Raw genomic sequence first — 21,910 nt, 5'->3', positions numbered from 1 at the left:
AGCCATCTAAAGCATATTCAATATAAATAAACATTCCAAATCCAGACTGTTAATGGGAATTGGCAGATAAATGGCAACGATCCCAACAGACAGCAACAAATAAGGGCCTGATCTCATCCTCTGGCTCCGTGTACTGAGGGGATCCTCCTCATATGGATCTGCCTCTACCCAAATGGAATGTGGGGGGAGAGGGGTAGGTCTGATACCTCCACAGAAGAATTCCACCCACCCTTAGGTCACATAGAGGATGAACATGGGAAAAGGAGAGTGTAGTGTATAGGGTAGTATCCCTTTAAAGATGTTGTGAGCCATCTAGTGGTGCTCACTGTGCTCTGTGTGTTAGTAGCTACCAGAAACCAGTCAGAGCAGCAGTATTTATGAAGCTAGGCCTTGCATGTTTGTGTGGTTTCTTCATCTTTTTGGTGTGAAAAGAGAAAAAAGACATAATTGGTTACAAGGATGGGATCCTAATCCAAGAATACAGTGGAATACAGAATGACTGCAGAGGCCAGTTTATTCATAGATTCATAGATATTTAGGTCAGAAGGGACCATTATGATCATCTAGTCTGACCTCCTGCACAATGCAGGCCACAGAATTTCACCCACCACTCCTGCGAAAAACCTCTCACCTACGTCTGAGCTATTGAAGTCCTCAAATCGTGGTTTAAAGACTTCAGGGAGCAGAGAATCCTCCAGCAAGTGACCCGTGCCCCATGCTACAGAGGAAGGCGAATCTAAAAGAAAACTGTGTCCTGCAGCTCTGGAAATGTAAGTAAATTGCTCATAAGAAACAAAAAGGGATATCATAATTGCTGTATCATTGGAGACAGCAACTAAAGATGCCAGGGAACTGCAGCAGCAGCAGCATGTAAGCTGTGCAACAAATAAACTGGAGAGTTAAACAGAAAATACACCATAGATATCATATAATGCAAAGATATCATGTGCTTTCATTGTGGGAAATAATAACCCAATGCAAATGGTTGTTGGTTCAAGGACAAATCCTGTGGAAACACCAACAAAATGGGGCACACAGAAAATTCGCAGCTCAACGCCCTCTCCCCCAGGTAAATGTGAAAAATCATCATAACCACTACCTGTCGTGGGGTGACTGGTCCTTGATGGTAAGATCGGGTCACTGCACTTGTGCCTGCTCAGCACACCTCTTAAGATAATTAACTAAGTCCAGAGCAAGGGCATTTGATCTGAGTACCTTTCCCTAGTACCTACTGTGGCTTCAGAAAAATAGTGGACCTAAGCCTGCCCATAACGAAGGGCCCTCCCCCTTAGCTGAGGCGGGACGGGACAGTGAACCCAGGCCACAGCTGAATATGAGGTACAACAAATGAAAGAACAAGGATGGCAGTGAAGGCCATAGGGTGAAAATCAGGCAACAGAAATGCAACACCAAGCAGAGAGCCCCCGGCAGTGCCCACTGCTCCTCAGAATACCCTTCCAGTAAGGGGGCTTAATTGTGGTGATTGATCCCAGGTGTAGGGAGGAAGGGGGCAGGAAATACATAAAGGGAGCTAGGAACTCAGTGAGAGGGACATTGCAGAGAAGGAAGGACTCCCCTATAGAGAGAGACTGACAGGGAGCTGGCCAGGCTGGAGGGGAAGAGTTCCAAAATAGGGAGGCTTGCTACAGGCTAGAGAGGGACCAACTAGGAGCAAAATAGGTTCCTGTAGAGGGGAAGACCTGAGGAGAAGGTTTAGGGAATCTGGTGAGGTCCTGCTGGAAGAAGGAGTAGGCTGATAAGCCTGAGGAAATTGACCTTAGCTTATCCTCAGTGCTGATTCTCCCTCACTTAAAGTCAGCGGCCCAGTCTTTTCAACAAAAACCTGTGGCATATGAAGGGGCATCATTCCCCAGTGCTGCCACCACGTCCTTATGGATTTCCTTTAGGATCAAGCCCCTCTTGTGGGGGTACTTGATCATGGGTCTGATTTCATTCTTCTCCATTTTTCAGATCTTTTGCACAGATGAAAAACTGGTTACTGATTAAAAAAAACACACAACAATTTCAGCACTTTGAACTATGAAATCTGTTGGGCCCTAGCATGTCATTAGATAGGTCAGGCTAGATTCTTTCTGAATGACCGCTACCTCTCAGAGTAAGCTATCTCTCAGACCTAATTTGTATCATGCTATATATATAGTGATAGTTTTGATGATAATGCATGTGTAACTTTTCATATCCTTTTATTTTAAAACATATAAACATATTAAAGGGGGAGAAGTATGCAGACTATAGGAAAACAGCAGTATCCCTTTAAATAGTTTGTGAGCCTTTGGGTTGTGCTCACTGTTTTATGCTGCAAGATACCAGACAGAGCTGTAGTATGAATATAGCTAGCTCTTGCATTTTTGTGTAGCATGAGTAAGCATATTTTGGACCCAACTATGCCTCTAGTTTCTTATTATTTGTGTTATGTAAAAAGCAAAAAACTACGTAGGGAAGGGTGAATGTACTGGGTTGAGGGCAATGTGGGTGAATAAGGTCTACCATCAGCCCTTTGGAGATTAAAAAGAAGTTATAGGCTATATTCATTTTCCTGCAGACGCTCCACCATGATGGCAAAACCCCTATTGAAGGGGGCCCCAGGGACAGCTGTGGCCAAGGGGGTCCTGAGAATGGAGAAGGATTGCTGCAAAGGTACAGATGATCCTGTGGCCCTAGGGAACTCTGCGATTCACAGGATTTGTAGCTAGATCCTTAGTTTCTTCTATGTGGGGAAGAAGCTCCCCTCACCCCTAGTGGAAGAATGCAGAGGAGACTTCCTGGGGAGACCCTCCCATCTTTGTGTATTACCAGATAGAGGAACAATCTGGCCCTTTTATTGGGGTGGGAGAAGTTTGAATAGGTGACCATCAGCACAATTCATTTAAGTACCTAACACTAAATCCTTCCCCATATTTATCTCAATCCACAAAGAGTTTTCAAAATGGGATGAATAGTCACAGCTCTGTAGCTGCAATGTAAGTATGCAACACCCACAGGTAAAGTGGAATTACCCAAGGATGAAAAACAATCAGGATATGAAAATGAATAGCCGCCCACTGCTGTCAGTTAAGAATGAATCCCTAAATGGGGAAGTAGATCATTTTGTTAGGTTCTTCGCCATTGCATCAGTCTGGCACACACATGTAAGAATGCAAGTTACCATCCATCTTTGAATGTGTATGCTAATTCTCAGCTATAATGTTGCATCAGCGTATTTTTACTGTATGTATTAATATCAGTGTATTTACAGTAACTATATATGCCTGCCAGCTGAGGTTCTGGCCTTCTGTGTTTACCCATATGGAAGAGTGTCATGGGCATGCATGCATACTCCCTGTAAAAAGGTAAATAGATTGCATATGTACTGCATATAAATGTAGTCTGGTTTCTGTGCTAGTGACAACAGAGCCTGGGAGGAAGAGAGGAGAGTGGTACTGAGAAGCCTAAGCATCTAATTGCAGAAATCCACTTAATAGTACCAGCAGGAGCAGCAATGAGCTGGTTTTTCATGGGTTTTTTTCCCCACTGCTCATGAAAGCTTATGCTCAAATAAATTGGTTAGTCTCTAAGATGCCACTAGTACTCTTTTTCTTTTTACAAAACAAAGGGGCTCTCTTCAATGCTTGGCGGTGAGAAAATGGTTTGCAAGTATTTAGGAGTGGAAGGATTAGAATCTTATTAGTAGGTGTTAGTGAACATTGATTTCACCATACACAAACTGAAAAACATTTCCATCTAATGAAATTTACAGACAGGCAAAATAAGAAAAATGCTGCTTGAGAACTAAGAGTTTGATTTAAGGATATTTATTATATGTTTTAACGTGATGTTGAAAGTTTGTATTGTAATAGTTACAAAGCTTTAACTTTGTGAAACTCAATGTCTGCCATTAACTAATTATTACCTGGCAGCTCCCCCAATAATTTTCTGCAGCTGAAAATTTAAAATGATAAAAATTGAAAAAATGCTTAAAACCAAACTGATATGAGCTGAAATTATATTTTAAAAAAATGAATTCTGCCAAGCCTGCAACTATTGCTGGCCCACCAAAGAAAAAGTCAGGAACATATGGTTCACATGCCTAGAAGTGCTTTTTCTATGCTATATTTTTCTTCCTCGGGGCCACAGCCATGAAATGACTACTTGAGAAGTGCCTGGAACTATTCCGGTAAATATCCTTTGCCATGAAGCCTACAAAAGAAAGTTTACAGTGATTGCAGCTGGTGTGCTGTGACCACTGCCTATCATGCCAACCAGTACCGTCTCATTTCCTTTTACCCCCATCTGTTCTACCCACCTCTTGTCTCTCATGTTATAGATTATAAACTCTTCAGGGCAGTAGACCATTACCCTGTTTGTACTGTGCCTAGGACATTGGGGCTCTGATAACGCTATCTTCTTGCTATTTTCCTAATGGCCTGAAGATATTAGCCCAAATTCACCCTGGGTGTAACTCCATTTAAAGTAAATGGAAGGCCCCAAAAGGGAGTTTGGTCGGCAATGAATTTTGGCTTAAACTCCAACTCTGAAGTGTCTGGACCTTGTGATCCAGCCCCCCAAAAAGGCACAATCCCTACAATAATAATGTGGGGAGTAAACAAGAGAACCACATCAGTTACTTATTGGAAGAGGATACAGAGGCACTGCCCCTCCAACTGGAGGTGTTTGTTATCTAATGCTGCCCCGTATTTCACAAGCAGACGGGACAGACACATCCATGAGTTTCCCAGTATTGCCCATCCCAAGCACTCACAATTGGTGGGATTTTTAAGAGTTAAATTGTGTGTGTTTATTTGTCTGCTGGTTTTCTGAGCCTTGAGAGTGCACAGGGGACAAGCTTCCAAGCTTTTCTCAGCAAACCTATAACCTTTCCCCCCCCGCCCCCAGAAGAAAGCTGAGAATCTCACACTAACAACATTCCAGGAGCTGGGGCTTTAAGAAAAAAGCACAAAATATCAAAAACACTTCCCAAGCTCAGGATCCTTCCTGTAGGAGGTGGGAGCTGTCTGCTGTGTTTGTCTAGGAACATTCACTCATCCAGTCAGCAAAATAGCAACTGAAAAGTAGGGCTGACTAGTGGACAACACCGTTTCGTGAGAGCTCACAAGGTTTAAAATTTGGGTTTTGTCCCACTGCAGTATAAAAAAAAATTGAATGTTTCAGAAATAGAATTGTGTTGAAAAAAGTTTGGGGGTTTTTAAAAATCTAAATATGATCTTTTCAGTTTGGGACTGGAGAAGTGAGTGTGTAGCCTGATGGTTTAGATACTAGCCAGGAATGAAAGAAACCAAAGTTCACTTCCCTGCTCTGCTTGAGCCAGTAGCAGCTGGGATTTAAAAAAAAAAAAAACAAAAACACAAAACCACCTCACCTCTGAAATCAGCTCGAGCAGAGAATTGAACCTGGATCTCCTGCAGCCCAGTTTAATGCCCATGTCACAAGGATATAGAATGTCTTCATGTTTCAATGAAATTCAATTTAGTCAAAAATGCTCCAAGCAGCACTACTGCAGAGCCATCATATTGGATCTACAACCTATCCTGAAGGATGACCCAACACTCTCACAAATCTTGGGAGAAAGGCCAGTCCTTGCCTACAGACAGCCCCCCAACCTGAAGCGAATACTCACCAACAACCACATACCACACAACAGAACCACTAACCCAGGAACCTATCCTTGCAACAAAGCCCGTTGCCAACTGTGCCCACATATCTATTCAGGGAACACCATCACAGGGCCTAACAACATCAGCCACACTATCAGAGGCTCGTTCACCTGCACATCCACCAATGTGATATATGCCATCATGTGCCAGCAATGCCCCTCTGCCATGTACATTGGTTAAACTGGACAGTCTCTACGTAAAAGAATAAATGGACACAAATCAGATGTTAAGAATTATAACATTCATAAACCAGTCGGAGAACACTTCAATCTCTCTGGTCACGCAATCACAGACATGAGGGTCGCTATCTTAAAGCAAAAAAACTTCAAATCCAGACTCCAGCGAGAAACTGCTGAATTGGAATTCATTTGCAAATTGGATACTATTAATTTGGGCTTGAATAGAGACTGGGAGTGGCTAAGTCATTATGCAAGGTAGCCTATCTCCCCTTGTTTTTTTCCTACAAACCCCCCCCAAGACGTTCTGGTTAAACTTGGATTATTGCTGTGCATATTGTAAGATGAGCTATTGCCAGCAGGAGAGAGAGTTTGTGTGTGTGGTTTTTGGAGGGGGGTGTGTTGGGGGGGGGGTGAGAAAACCTGGATTAGTGCTGGAAATGACCCACCTTGATTATCATGCGCATTATAAAGAGAGGTTTCAAAGAGGGATGGGCTATTACCAGCAGGAGAGTAAGTTTGTATGTGTGTGTGGGGGGGGAAGGGTGAGAAAACCTGGATTTGTGCTGGAAATGGCCCTACTTGATGATCACTTTAGATAAGCTGTTACCAGCAGGAGAGTGGGGTGGGAGGAAGTTTTGTTTCATGGTCTCTGTGTGTATATAATGTCTTCTGCAGTTTCCACGATATGCTATGCATCCGATGAAGTGAGCTGTAGCTCACGAAAGCTCATGCTCAAATAAACTGGTTAGTCTCTAAGGTGCCACAAGTACTCCTTTTCTTTTTTCTTTTTACGAATACAGACTAACACGGCTGTTACTCTGAAACCGTTCATATTGGCTGTTTGTGATGCTGACATATGAGCTCAGGCCACAGCCACAGGTCAGTTCAGTTGTGTATGAGTATCAAAAGGAGTTAAATATATTAGTATATATTCAGGCCAATTCACTTGTGTTAATAGAGATCAAAGGAGACGTAGATTGCATTATTTTCACCTATCTATATCCTGTTGTTTACTATTACATTACATTTACGTTATGCATGCCTGGTAATTAAATAACCCTGTAAGAGTGTATTCAGGTGTTAGAACTTTATGAAAACTAATGGAATGTTACTTGTATTGTTTTCACTTATCTATTCTTATTATTAGATAATGACAGGTGTTTATGTATATCCCTGTAACAAAATAACTCATCAAATGTAAATGAAGAAGAGTGCTAAATTCAAAGCATTTGGCCATTGTGTGAGTAAAAATACTTATCAGATTGTTATCTGGAGAAGAAGCTATAAATACTGATTCAAAGCAAGATCCTTTATCTCTGAACTGTTTGAGTTCTAACAGGGCAGAATAACTGAACAAAACGACAAAGATTCCCCAGAATTATTCTGGGTAGCCCTGGGAGAAACTTTTGTGAAACTGGCAGTCTGTTACATTACTGCTACTATTTGGAGTTACAAACTGTGATTTATTTTATTTTATTTTACCTGTTATTATATTTTACCTGCTTTAACCTCTTAATTACTCTCAATCTTTTTCTTCGCGAATAAACATATAGGTAGTTTACTATTGAATTGGCTGCCAGTGTTGTCTGGTGTAAGGTCCAGAGTACAAGTTGATCTAGGGTGAGCGTCTGGCCCTTTGGAACTGGGAGCAACCCACTGTGGTATGATTTTAGGTTTAAATAAACTTTTATCACAAAGTTCAGTTTGTCTGGGGCATCAAGATAGTCCCCTTAGTCACAGATAGGCTGGAGGCTATGGTAAAACTGGTATAGTAATCCAGGAGTTCACTTTTGTTACTGGCTTAGTGAAATCTAACTATAGACCATACAAACCAGTTTGGGGTGTCTTCTCTTGTTTTCTAACAGTCTTCCCTGAAATAGGCACTCACAGTCGTGAGGCACTCCAGACAGTGTGACCGTGTTCCCAAACTACTCTGTGATACATTAATCCTCAGCATAAAATTACTATTCTGGGAAAAATCAAGAGAGGTGTAACAAGCATGGTGCAGCTCACAGCTGAGCTATGTTGATGATCTACATCAGTTAATTTTCATAGCACTGATCTACACTATCAGTTTCTCACTTTCATGAGCACAAAAGCTCACTACCTGTTTTTTAAACAATAACCAGTACTTAGTGAAAATTATTGTGTCAGAATTGCATGCATATTGCTTCTAGAGTTAAGAGATTAAAATTTGACTGATTATAGAAAAAACAAAAACATTAAAAATATATCTAGCACAATGCCATTCTACAGATCCAATGTTGCTGATACATCTATAATCTTACCAACATTCCATATAGGTGTTCAGAAAACACAAGTGATCACTCTGAGACATATACCTTGATGAACTCTGTTGTACACATAATTCATCTTTGGAAAAAGGAAAATGTGTGTTAGAGAACTGCGATGGGAGCTGGACAGTGGTGCTGTTTCCCACTTTAAATAAGTACTAGCTGCAACTCAACATATGGTACACTAGCTTTGGGTTATATTTTTTCCCCTCAAAACTATTAAAGATGATTACTACTCTCCATTTTCAGGCCAAAAAGAAAAACAAAACAGAAAATACTACAATCAGGTAATGTATTTGGACTCAGTTGAAAACTGTGTCTTTTTAATATTCTGAACTTGGTGGGCTGATTCTCATTTACACAAATGTAGCAGTGTAAAAAACAGCTGTAATTACACATGATGCTTCACTTCACTTAGAGGAGAGGAAAGTGATCAGGAACACTCAGCATGGATTCACCAAGGCCAAGTCATGCCTGACTAATCTAATTGCCTTCTATGACGAGATAACTGGTTCTGTGGATGAGGGGAGCGCAGTGGATATGTTGTTCCTTGACTTTAGCAAAGCTTTTGACACGATCTCCCACAGTATTCTTGCCAGTAAGTTAAAGAAGTATGGGCTGGACGAATGGACTATAAGGTGGATAGAAAGTTGGCTAGATTGTCGGGCTCAACTGGTAGTGATCAATGGCTCCATGTCTAGTTGGCAGCCGGTATCAAGTGGAGTGCCCCAAGGGTCGGTCCTTGGGCCAGTTTTCTTCAATATCTTCATAAATGATCTGGAGGATGGTGTGGATTGCACCCTCAGCAAGTTTGCAGATGACACTAAACTGGGAGGAGAGGTAGATACGCTGGAGGGTAGGGATAGGATACAGAGGGACCTAGACAAATTAGAGGATTGGGCCAAAAGAAATCTGATGAGGTTCAACAAGGACAAGTGCAGAGTCCTGCACTTAGGAGGGACGAATCCCATACATGGCTACAGACTAGGGACCGAATGGCTAGGCAGCAGTTCTGCAGAAAAGGAGCTGGGGTTACAGTGGACGAGAAGCTGGATATGAGTCAACAGTGTGCCCTTGTTGCCAAGAAGGCCAATGGCATTTTGGGATGTATAAGTAGGGGCATTGCCAGCAGATCGAGGGACGTGATCATTCCCCTCTATGCAACATTGGTGAGGCCTCATCTGGAGTACTGTGTCCAGTTTTGGGCCCCACACTACAAGAAGGATGTGGAGAAATTGGAAAGAGTCCAGCGGAGGGCAACAAAAATGATTAGGGGACTGGAACACATGAGTTATGAGGAGAGGCTGAGGGAACTGGGATTGTTTAGTCTACGGAAGAGAAGAATGAGGGGGGATTTGATAGCTGCTTTCAACTACCTGAAAGGGGGTTCCAAAGAGGATGGCTCTAGACTGTTCTCAGTGGTAGCAGATGACAGAACAAGGAGTAATGGTCTCAAGTTGCAGTGGGGGAGATTTAGGTTGGATATTAGGAAAAACTTTTTCACTAGGAGGGTGGTGAAACACTGGAATGCATTACCTAGGGAGGTGGTGAAATCTCCTTCCTTAGAAGTTTTTAAGGTCAGGCTTGACAAAGCCCTGGCTGGGATGATTTAATTGGGGATCGGTCCTGCTTTGAGCAGGGGGTTGGACTAGATGACCTCCTGAGGTCCCTTCCAACCCTGATATTCTATGATTCTATGTTTGTTTCCTGAAAATATAGTGTATCACTGGAAGGAAAAAAAATTTGACAGAGAGGGGAAAAAAAAATAAGAATGGGGTTGGAAGGAGGGTATGCTACTCAAATAAGAGTGAAGAACTGAGAATGCAGGGCCAGATTCTGAATTACACTAAGACCATTTTACAGTGGCAGACTGGTGTAAAGGATTTTGTGTGAATTACAATCCATTTAATGAATTTCCTAAATGCTCTACTGGTTAACCACAACTAAAATACTTGCTTCACTACATTCTTTGTTAGCATTATACAATTCAGTGCAAAAGAAATAGGAATACCCATACATTTATATGCTGTATATTGTAAACATCATCAAGAGCTACATTTTTATTTTTTATGTGATGCTCATATAAAAAGCCATTTCAATTTTAGTCCATTTTTCAGGAAAAACAAGACAACCCACAACCTTACCTATCTATGTCCTGTGGCAAATGTCTGAAGAAAGATCATCCTCAAACTGCACCCTAAAAACTGATGACAAAGGTAAGAAAGACGTGAGTTGCAAGTTGCAGAAGATGCTGCATGGAGAACTAGCGGAGGCATCTCAAATGTCTTCAGGTGGTAGCCCTGCATAGAACACACTGCTGTCATCCAGTCTCGAGGTGAGAAGAGGCAAATTTCAATTGAATCCCTGTTCCCCTGTTCTTTGTATGTCATTTTTCTTCTTAGATGTAAAGGATCTTTGAGGAAGAGACATGTCTTCACTGGTTTGTACAGTATCTTCCACTGGCTGCGTGCTACCATGATAAGATAATTAAAAATAATGGCTTACTGTTGTTGTGAGGTCTTAACTTAAAAGGGTAGCAAACACTTATCTAAATGCAGATATAAGAAAAGATGCTTCTGGCCAGAAACACTGATAGAGGCTGTAGATTCAGCAGCACCACTAAAATATGAACCCTTTGGCAAAATTGCAGATAACTCCTCAGTAAGCACGGCAAGAACCATCATCACCAGGTTCTTCCCTGAAAACTCTTCTCCCTCCCACCCCCCGCCCAGTGTCCAGCTGTCCATATGGGGTCTTGGCCTATTTGCTCTAACTCAGATCCCGGTCTTGTCCAGACACTTGGAAAAGCACAGTCCAGAACTGCACCATCCTGCTTGGATGAGAAAGAGGCAGAGCTGTGTCTCATCTACTTACTAATAACACTGTAACCGACTCACTATCTGCTGGGCAGCCTCACAAAAAGGAGGAGGTGACGACGAAAAAAAATCACCTTGTGGAACCCCATACAAGAGAGTACTAGTGTAATGAATCATCTCTGAGAACCATGAGTGCTCGCTAAGCCTGATGAGTCATCTCTCACCCTGAGTACCTGAGGACTCCATGGCAATCTACCAGGGCTCAGCCACTCCATAGGCCAAAGTCTAACCAGGAGACCCCAGCTCCAGTAATATGGGCTCCCAATGAGAGCAGCTACTCCAGTCTACTCAATATCATTACTCCCTGGGAGTATCCCCCTCTGCCTGATTGTTCTGACAGACCGTGCCAGTGCCTGCTCCTACCCCAGTCCCAGTCCCAGGCCCAGGCCCAGACCCGGCTTTTGCTTACTCCTGCTCCAGCCTTGTTCCACCCCATCCTTGATTCCTGTTCTGATCCCTGACACCAGTCGAGCCTGACCACTAGACCTGACCATGGTTGTTCCAATCACTAGACATGACTGCTGCTCCTTGGTTTCTGACAGCTAGGTAAAGACAAGCAGGTTCAAAACCACGCTCGGGTCAGTCAGAGAGGGAAGAATGGAGTACAGCTTCCACGTGGCTATCAACTGCAGCTAGAGGCTGCAGGCAAAAATAGATAAACCTTCAGCTAATGATACCAAAGACTGAAAAAAAAATCTAAAGGATAAGCATGAATATTCAACCATTGTCCATAATTAGTGGGAGATAATCAACTGAACTAGTATAATCTCTGTGCCATTGCAAGACACAAAGTCAGAGTGAAAAGGGACAAAGAACTCTAAGTACTCCTTATGACAACACGACCCTCTCCACAAAAGGGAAAATTAGCAATAGGGCAACAGACTGCACAACTGTTATCTTGAAGAGATGGCTTCTTAAGTAAGAGCCTAACTACTGCTCATTTGAGGGATGCTAGCACTTTACCCTTTTCAGAGCGACAGTAAACAAGCATCTTCGTCAGGAGACCTTTTCTAGCTTTTACAAACCACAAAGGGTATAGGTCCAGCTGCACGTTGCAGAAAGAAGCTTTAAATTCTACCAGAGAAGATACCACGTGTACATACCTGGATGTGCTCAACCTTGATCACAAAAAATGGATGTGAAAAGTGTCTATTTCTGACCCAGATATCATAGTCTGGGAACCACTCAGAACATGAAGATGATTGCTAAGTAGATAATGCTTAGAAACCACCAAATCTACAGTCAGGGACAAGAGATTATTATAACATTCTGCCATGACACTGACAAACTGGGCTCCCAGCCACAAAGTATTCTCTCTCAATCCTGAAATCCAGTTGTGTCCATCAGCCTCTGTGGGTGGACCACTTAACTAGGTCCTCCACCCAAATGGAAGCAATGGTGAGCCCTGACTTCAAACTTTACCCAGGCCTAGGTGTAGAGAGAAAAATTGGCCAGGATGGGTTCCTGATTGTTCTTGCAAACATACAAGATCACAAACCAACTCCTGAGAGTTCACATGGCATGGATATTGAAGTCAAGTTAAGATAACATACACACACCCGCTCCCCAAGGCTGGACAAACACTCAGTCAGGAATTCAGAGGTTCAATAGGGTGTCTGGCACATGCAAACTATTCCCAACTTTGCCCCACCTTGGTTCTCACACACACACCATACAGTGCTTGTGTGTGTGTTTTTTTCCTTCTGAACTAGTAATCTCTTACATCTGAAATCATATGTAAGTGACATTGCAAGAGCACCTGTCTAACACTAAATTTTTTTTTATTTACTTACAGAATAGTTATTTCCCAAAAGAGGAATGTAAAACAAACAGTTATTATTAGGAACCATTTATTAGAGAGTCTTTATGCTGTGTTTTTAAAAAAACTCCTTTTAAAATGCATTGCAATGCCACTGTATTTGGAGAAAAAAATAAACACGAGCCTCACTTTAATAGGAAAATATTCAGTGTTGTTGTGCCATATTGATCCCACTATATTAGCGAGACAAAGTAATATCTTTTATTAGACCAACTTCTGTTGGTGAGAGACAAACTTTCAAGCTTACACAGAGCTCTCCTTCAAATCTAGGGAAAGAAGATAGGAATTGGGAAGTGCTGGCAGATGTGGAATCTGAATATTCAATAAATACTGAGCAGAAACACTAAGTCTCTGTGTGGGTTTGTATGTGTGTGTTAATTATACTAATTAAAATTAGAACTTCCACCACTAGAGTTTCCTGCAGCTGTATAGTGCTAGCTGCTATTGTTAGTGTACACAGAAAATACTTCAACAGAGGGCACCAAGAATTACTCATGATCTGAACACCCACACAGTCTTGTCACATTAGAAAGACTGCAGACAGCATAACTAATAAAGTTATTGTTCTCTTTTGAAAGAATAATAGCATGTTTGAAGAGAGCATATTAACCCTGTTGTAGAGTATTGATTGCATTTCGTACTAAAGGAAATTAAACAACAAAGACATCGTTTTTTAATTCTTACCATTTGCTCTTGCTAGTTTAGTCTATGCCAATTTACACCTATATCTGAGAACACTGAAAATGTATCACACATAACTACAAAGATAGTGTTGTTTTCATAGGCATTGTTTCAGCAGCTTGATGCTTTTAAGACAGCATGTGTACTTTAACTTAAGGAAATAACCATGGACAAGAAAGAAATCCTCATCTGGAACTACCCTAAAGCCAGTTTGTCTTTCCTTTTTCTTTTTTTTAAAGAAATAAAAAAGGAGACACACAAGTCAAGTCAATACACATGTCAAAAGATGTCAGGATGATTAGGTCTAGAGATTTTCCATTTGGAGCATGTTACAAGAAACATGGTATAATTATTATTGCAATCTCCCAGGAAATACATTAATTCTATACCAGTGCAGTAGTAATGAGCAAAGTAGTGTTTTCTGCAACCATTTTCAGATGTTTTACACACACACACACACACACACACACACACAGAGTAATACCTCTTTATAAAAAATAAAAGTTCTAAGAGAATGGAGCAAACATTTGGGACTGTTTTGAGATTTAACTTTTTAAAATATTTAATAGGCTTTCCATTTATTCATCAGTATATAATGCAGTGGTAGTCAGGTTAAAATAACCAGATTCAGTTATTCACAACAAATTTATTAAAAGTTAACAAAAACAATATAAAATTATACTTACTTTATGCTAGAGTGCAAGTTTAAAGGCAAGAAGATGTTTGAATCAGCTGAGTGGTGACTGATGGACATTTCTTACGTCCATTAGGTATATACCAATATATAACATTCAAATAAAGTTTTTACTTTTAATGAACATCATTTGAAATCATCCCTTGTGCAGTGATCTACTATATATAAACCACTCACTTTTTCTTGAAATACTGCCTTTTTAGACTATGATTCCTTGTAATTTTATTTCTATCCCTTTCGATAAGACTATCTGTAAAGACCTTTGGCATCTCATCAGCCAAACAGCAGATGGAGAAAGGCCTTTCTATGTGCTCTGTCAAGGGAATTGCAAGTTTAGGTGGAGTTTTAATAGACATCAAGGATTTACTGACATGCCATAGGTAGAATGAAGGCACGCAATCTATTATTTGTGCCTCTCTTTTTTAATGGAAGTGAAAACAATTACAGTGCAGAAGAGATATAGCTTTTCTTTATGTGTATCATACCAAACTCTATGCATACCCTGACAAAAGGAAAAATGAAGTATTTACACATCAGATGATAGTAATTTAATTACTGTTTTAAATCTTTTGCTGGACTGATAGAAAAGTTTACCAGCATCAAGAAAACTTCAGTATGCTACTGGCAATTTTATTAAATCATAAAATATGTCTGTATACGAGCACTGCTTTTCTTATAAAGATGGTTTTGAGAACCAAAGAATTTGCATATTTCAGCAAGGCATATGAAATGCAAAGGATACCATAAGTAAGCTTCACTAGAACTGGTATCCAAATTGCAAGGGTTTCAGAAAATCAACATAGCTATTTCAGAAAGTCAGCATATTTATAGCCTCACTAACAGGTATTGCATAAGAAACAGCAGACAAAGAGGTAGCAAAGATATTTCTCACACAGCCATAAAATAGATTCCCTAAAAGACTTTCCCAAATGGACTAGATATTCCTAATTATATAGAAGAGGCAGGAAGAGTTTTCCCATAGTTGCTGCAAATGAAGAGATGTCAGGGATGAAATCATTCTTTTGCCTACATCCCCAAACTGGAAGGGTAGCCATTTTTTAAAATTATGTATCTGATCAGCTACACACTGGGGAACAACTTTACAAAGAATTAGTTGTCCACTTGTTGGGGGTCACTTTTCTGTGCTCCCAGAAAGCTGCCAAGTTTCCAAGGCAAGTTGAAAATTTGGCCTGTCAGGAGCATGTCCAGTGTTCAGGCATGCACAAGTGTCACAAGCACTATAACAAGGAGAGCCACATCCTGAGCACCCTCCTGTAGCGGAAGTCACTCTGCAGCACCCTGTCTCTGTTCCCCCCTCTTCAGGGCCCCTGTAGAACTGCAATGTAGGCTTCTCTGACTTAACACAACCTCTGCCTGGGGCTGGCTTAATAACAGAAACAGATAAAAACAGTCCTCTGGGTCCCAAAATAAAGCCCATCCCCACAGCACAAGAGTTCATACTTAGTGCTGGCGTCTTCTGTCAGAACCAATCAGGGTTTCCAACAAAAGCCTCCTGCTCACTGGGCTCTGGCCTCCGGGTCTTTTCCTACAGGAGCCCTTCTCACTCCCTGCAGTCTTATGCATGCATATCTCTTCCCTTCTAGCTCTGCTCTCACTGAGCCACTCTCCAACCCTTTATAACCTATGTGCCCCCCCCATTGGTCCTACTGGAAGCACCTGCTCTAGCAGGTGGACCTACTCTAATCACCAGGAGAGATCTTGAAAAGGGGCTTCAGTATATCAGCCTAGTTCTAAAATCTTTAACTCCCCCCCGGCTCATGGCACTGCAAGTGCTAGTAATTTCTCCTGATTCATCCTCCCTGAGGACCTTTGGACTGGCTGTCAGGTTCTAGAGCCCAGCGTGGAAGTACAGAATTAAGCTCTACCCTAGCAACCAGGCCGGATGGATCTCAATAACTCCAGCCCTGGAACATAAAAAATTGAGAGTCTCTCTACAATAAAGATTATGTCTAGAAGATGCAAAAAAGTTTCAAGTTACAGCAACTGAATTAGATTAACATAAATGAAACATCCCCCCAATATCCATCTAGACATATAATTTCACACTTGTCATCTCTTGTCTTAGATTGTAAGCTCTTTGGGGCAGGCCAGGGACTACCTTTTTGTTCTGAGTTTGTACAGCACTGAGCACAATGGGGTCCTGGTCTCTGATTGGGGCTCCTCGTTGCTACAGTACTATAAATAATAACATTAGCTGGTCATAATATAGCTCCTTCTTAGGCTATAACATAGCCACCTAACATCTGGGTGTTTGGAGAAGAAGTAGGAGGTTCCAATCATGATTAACTTGGTTGAGGTAACTAAATTAATCCCACCCCACCCCCAATGATGCTAGTGCTCTCTCTGGTGGGCCTCCCACCGCATCTCCTTCCTGCCTTCTGTCTTTCATTTGCCACAGATAAAGTATTTCCATTTTGTTCTTGACTCCCCAAACCCTGTATGATACCCTGATGCAGCCATCAAACCCTGCCTGCAGTCACCCTGCAGCTCCCCACCGCCCCAAGATGCAAGGGACATCTTAGTGTCACTCCCCACAGTTTATATGCTGCTTCATTTGAATGGGCTAGCCAAGCAACCAACAGAGGGGACCATGGAGACCTTCCCTAATCTACACCTCCTGGCTTGCACTTGCCAATATTTTCTGTGATCTAAATCCTCCTAAATTAGCCCTGCACAAATCTGAAAATAAGCAATGGGTGACGAACCACCCTTTCACTACCCTGTTCGTTAACACAGGCAAATCAGGTGCCTCCAACCATTCCCTTTGAAAATTCTATCTGCTTGCTCCCCAGATAGATGTGCTTACTGAGATTTATAGTCATGCAAGCTTTTTAAAATCAGGCCCTGGATGTAGAGGGGAATAAGGAAAAAGGTACTGCAACATGAAAGGTGGCAGCATGCAAAAAAGCAAAATATTTCAGTATCATTAATTTCACCAGGATATGAAGGCAGTCAAGTAAGTGCACTCATCCTCATGTATCATCAGATAATGTTTCTTCCACAATCCAAGAAATTTAAAATATATCCTTTTTTTTTCTTTTCTTTTTCAAATCAGGAATAGCCTTGAGGGACACTCAAGTTAACTGGATGGCACAGAGGATTGGAAATGAGACATAAAGGCTTTGATCTGTAAATCACTGGATCAAATGCAGCTCAGGTCAGTATTAAATGAAAGTCACTGCACTCTGATGACTGTTCAATGGCTATGTGAAATGAGCTGATGCTCTCAGGTATCTACATCACAAAAACTACGATCACGGTGTGGGCAGTCTCTGCAAAGGCCCCAGATTGAATGGCCATGGAAACCAAAATACCCTCCCACCCCCAAATATTCCCACTAGCAATGCAGATGAGGGATGATTCACATTGGTAGGGCATTTTGTGGAAGCTTACATTTTTACTGCCCATGTTGTATCTGCTTTGTGGATAAACAGAGGACTTCAGTCTCCCAGGTCTGTCAATCTGTCATCTTTCACACACAGAGAGAACAGGTATTGCCTTATAAAAGAAAGAATGCTGCAAATAGAAACTCATCATAAATCAGGATTTATTTTTCTATATAGAAGAGTAAAAAGCAAACTCCACATTTGGAATTCTATTTCACTTCAGAAGTCATGAAAAAAGAACATAAAGTAAAACTCAGAAAGTTTGTTCTTAGAGACAGGAAAAAGAAACATTTAGGTGTCTATATGGGATATGATGGTTGATGCAAGTTAAGTACACTAGTACAACAAGAAACAGTTATATGATTCACAGATCCGGGTGGCAGAGCATGTGTGCCATCTATCAAATGCTCACTTCAAGACATCCTAGAACTTTGAACACAGCAGGATAAGGCGATCACAAACCACTTTGGAATCTGTGCACAATGCCAGGGACTCTATGTCCTTTATATCAACACTGGTAAAAACCTTGCATGTGCTAAAACAAAATAAGTAAAGGACACTACCAGGAATTTATGACTGTATAGATAATTTTGTTTCTGTTGGGGTGTGTCTATACTGCGGTTAAACACCTGTGGGTGGCCTGGATCAGCTGACTCAGACTCACGGGACTCAGACTGCAGGGCTGTAAAACTGTGGTGTACACGTTCTGGGTTGGGCTGGAGCCAGGGCTCTGGGACCCTCCCTACTCCTGAAGTCCCAGAGCTTGGTCTCCAACCCAAACCTGAACGGCTACACTGTAATTTTACAGCCCTACACCCCAAGCCCTGTGAGCCCAAGTCAGATGATCCAGGCAACTCACAGGTGTTTAATCGCAGTGTAGACATACCCTAAGTCATGGCAATGGCTCATTCTTTGTTTACAAGAAAGGGGTATTCCAACCTTGTCAAATAGATGTCAGTTGATATAAGCCAATCCAATCTCTTCTCCAGATGATGTACATTCAAATTTCATTTTAAATGGTTCGTGACACGGCTCTGATGGTTTACACACAACTTAAAATAAAAACAAGCTTTAACCACATTTTTTAAAAGTATGAAAAATAGTTTCAGGTGCTACACCTGCCACTGAGTCCTCCTGCCATTTTTTATAGTTTTGCAATCACATTTTCCTGGTTTTTAAACATATTTTTCTCTCCCTGTTTCTATGTAAGAGACCCCAAACAGGACTGCTAGCAAGCTTCCCCTGTTATCATACAAACCCTCACTAACAGACTGTGACAGATATTGCAACCCTATTCAGTATCTTTGGGGACAATTGTATTAAACTTATGAATGGCTTATGTATGATTGTGTTCTACTCCATGGAGGGAGGATTACCACAGCTGCTCCAGAAGGCGATTACCCCTGGGACTGTAAACAATTGCAGAGAAGTTCCACCCCCTTGGGTGGCTTTTACATGTTTATTCAGACTGGGTTTTCCAGAGACCAAGAGACAATGGGCTTTGGATATAAAAGGCTGAGTTTAAACACTACTCAAGACCTGCATTTTGATTGAGCAGACAGACAGGACCTTTGGTATAAGATGGCTCCAACTGTGGAGGGCTGGAAAGGAAATTGGCTTACCAGATTCCCCATGTAGAAGATGGGTGACTCCTGGTATGTTTAGTAAACGTATGGGACTTTTTATATGCTTTCTCTGTGATGCTTTTGTCCTTAAAATAAATGTACTCTGAGAAAGAGCTGTGTGGTAAGTTAAAACTGCTGGCAATACACTCTTCATAGCCACAGGAGAGAGAGCCCAGCACTGGGGCTGGCCTTTAGGCAGGCTGGCCTTTAGGCAGACTGGCTTGCTGGGGATATCACAGTGTAAGGCAGGGGACTGTGCAGCCTTAAAACTACTGTTCAGAAGGGAGGGAGACAAGGGCCCCTGCCCAGAGATAGGTGATGGTTCAGTGTCAAATTAGGAGGGCGTATCTAGTGGGGGCCCACAGGGGTGTCAGGTACTGGGCTGGTATATTTAATATTTTCATTAATGATGTGGATAATGGAGGGGAGACTATGCTTATAAAATTTACAGATGACACCAGGGTAGGAGGGGTTGCTTGTACTTTGGAGGACAGGATCTGATTTCAAAATGACCTTGACAAATTGGAGAATTGGCCATTCAACAAGATGAAATTCAGTAAAGACAAATGAAAAGTACTACACTTAGGAAGTAAAAATCAAATGCAGAACTCCAAAATGGAGAAGAACTGGGTAGATGGTAGTGCTGCTGAAAAAGGATCTGGGGGTTATAGTGGATCACAAATTGAAAATGAATTAACAATATGATGCAGTTGCTAAAAAGGCTAATATCATTCTGTGGTATATTAACAAGAGTGTCATATGTAAGACACAGGAGGTAGCTGTCCTGCTTTATTTGGCACTGGTGAAGGCCTCAGCTGGAATACTGTGTCCAATTCTTTGCATCCTATTTTAGGAAAGATGTGGACAAACTGGAGAGAGTCCAGAGGCAAGCAACACAATTGAGAAAAGGTTTAGAAAACCTGATCTATGAGGAAAGGTTAAAAAAAAGTGGGCATGTTTAGTCTTAGGAAAAGAAGAATGATGGGGCACCTGATAATTCTTCCAATATGTTAAGGGCTGTTATAAGGGGACAGTGATCAATTGTTCACCATGTCTGCTGGAAGTAGGACAAGAAGTAATAGGCTTAATCTTCAGCAAAAGAGATTGAGGTTAGATATTAGGAACTATCAGGAAAATAAGCTATGGAATAGGCTTCCAAGGGAGGCCGTGGAATCCCCATTCCGGGAGGTTTTTAAAAGCAGGTTAAACAAAAACCTGTCAGTGATGGTCTATGTTTACTTGGTTTACTATGTTTACTATGCCTTGGTGCCAAGGGTTGGACTTGATGACTTCTCAAAAGCCCTTTGAGCACTACATTTCTATCATTTTATGGCTAAAGGTCTGAGAACTGACTGGACTTTCCTGGAGTGGACCATGGAGGGAAGAATAGGTGCAGCTACCACTGAAACTGAGACATGGATCTAGTAAGGGTGACATGGACTTCGATGATGATTATTCATGGTCGTAAGTACTACACCAGCAAGTGTTTACAGGATTGGGCCCTAGCTGATTATATAAGGGAAACCATGAAAATGACTAGACTAAGTGCTGTAAAATGCACAAAGTAGAGGGTGGAAAAATAGAAGAAAAATATATTTCTCTCAAATCTTTCAGTTACAGTAATCTTAGGTGTTACTTGTGACAACAGAAGGTAAACATTTCAGACAGAAGTGTGATTTTTAAGTTGACTGCATTCCCTTTTGAACAGACTATTTAGTGATTCAGAATTAACAGTTCTATTCATAAATGCCAGGCAATCACTTTTTATCTCATACCATGGCTAATTACTCCAGTAGGGGAGGGACGCAGGGGTGGGGCTTTTCTTGTTAGCTACGCAAGCACAGATTTTCTGTGAATCCATATCTTGTTTAAATAAGGCCTTTCCACTTACCCACATGTGGTTCAGAGGAATCCGAACCTTTTGTTTTTAGGAATTCCACATTTTCTGATTATTATGATCCTGTTATTCTCCCTCCATAGTAAGCTAGTGGTTTCCTCAAAGGCTAACACCAGTGCTGTTCCATTCTGATTTCTGTATATTCATCTTTTGCTCTATCGTATATTGCAGTTTATATTATCCAGCAGACAATGGTCCAGTGCTGCTCTCTTATGGGTACATCTACACTGCAGCTGGGCAGTGTGATTCCCAGCACAGGTTGGCGGATGCATGCTAGCTCTGATTGAACTAGCGTGCTAAAAATAGTAGGGTAAATTTTGCTGCATTGGGCTGTTGCTCGGGATAGCTGCCCGATTCCAAGCCCACCTGACTTCCTGGATCTGCGCTTGGGTGGCTAGCCCGAACCACTACCCATGCCACAACATCCACACTGCTGTTTTTAGCATGCTAGCTTGAGGAGACCTTGCACGAGTCTGTCAACCCATGCTGGGAATCACGCCTCTGAGCTGCAATGTAGACATACCCAGCATGTCCCTGCCCTGAAGAGCTTGCACTCTATGTGTAGGAGAAGTGATAACAGAAGGGATATGACAAACAGTCAGGGGGAGTCATTTTCAGGCATACAGCAAGTGAAAACCACTCTCTCCCACATGCCATCAAAGTCTGCAAAGAAGGTGCACCTCTAAATGCAGCTGAGGGAACCAGAGCTGTACAGGTCAGTGTAGGCTGAAAGTAGGTAGGCAAAACTGAAGAACCTCCACTACCA

At 41.7% G+C, this 21,910-nt stretch overlaps 1 long non-coding RNA gene across 1 annotated transcript; it reads left to right on the top strand.

The window, feature by feature from the left end:
* Positions 1 to 736: 736 nt before the first annotated feature.
* LOC141983989 (uncharacterized) lies at positions 737 to 17,329 on the top strand. Its single transcript, XR_012638605.1, has 3 exons — positions 737 to 770; positions 6,652 to 6,730; positions 17,292 to 17,329. It is a non-coding gene; the product is annotated as an uncharacterized LOC141983989 (long non-coding RNA).
* The last annotated feature ends 4,581 nt before the right edge of the window (positions 17,330 to 21,910 follow it).

Source organism: Natator depressus, chromosome 3, assembly GCF_965152275.1.
Source record: "Natator depressus isolate rNatDep1 chromosome 3, rNatDep2.hap1, whole genome shotgun sequence".
In the NCBI taxonomy this organism is placed as follows: Eukaryota; Metazoa; Chordata; order Testudines; family Cheloniidae; genus Natator; species Natator depressus.
This window is presented reverse-complemented; position numbering and strand designations above follow the sequence as displayed.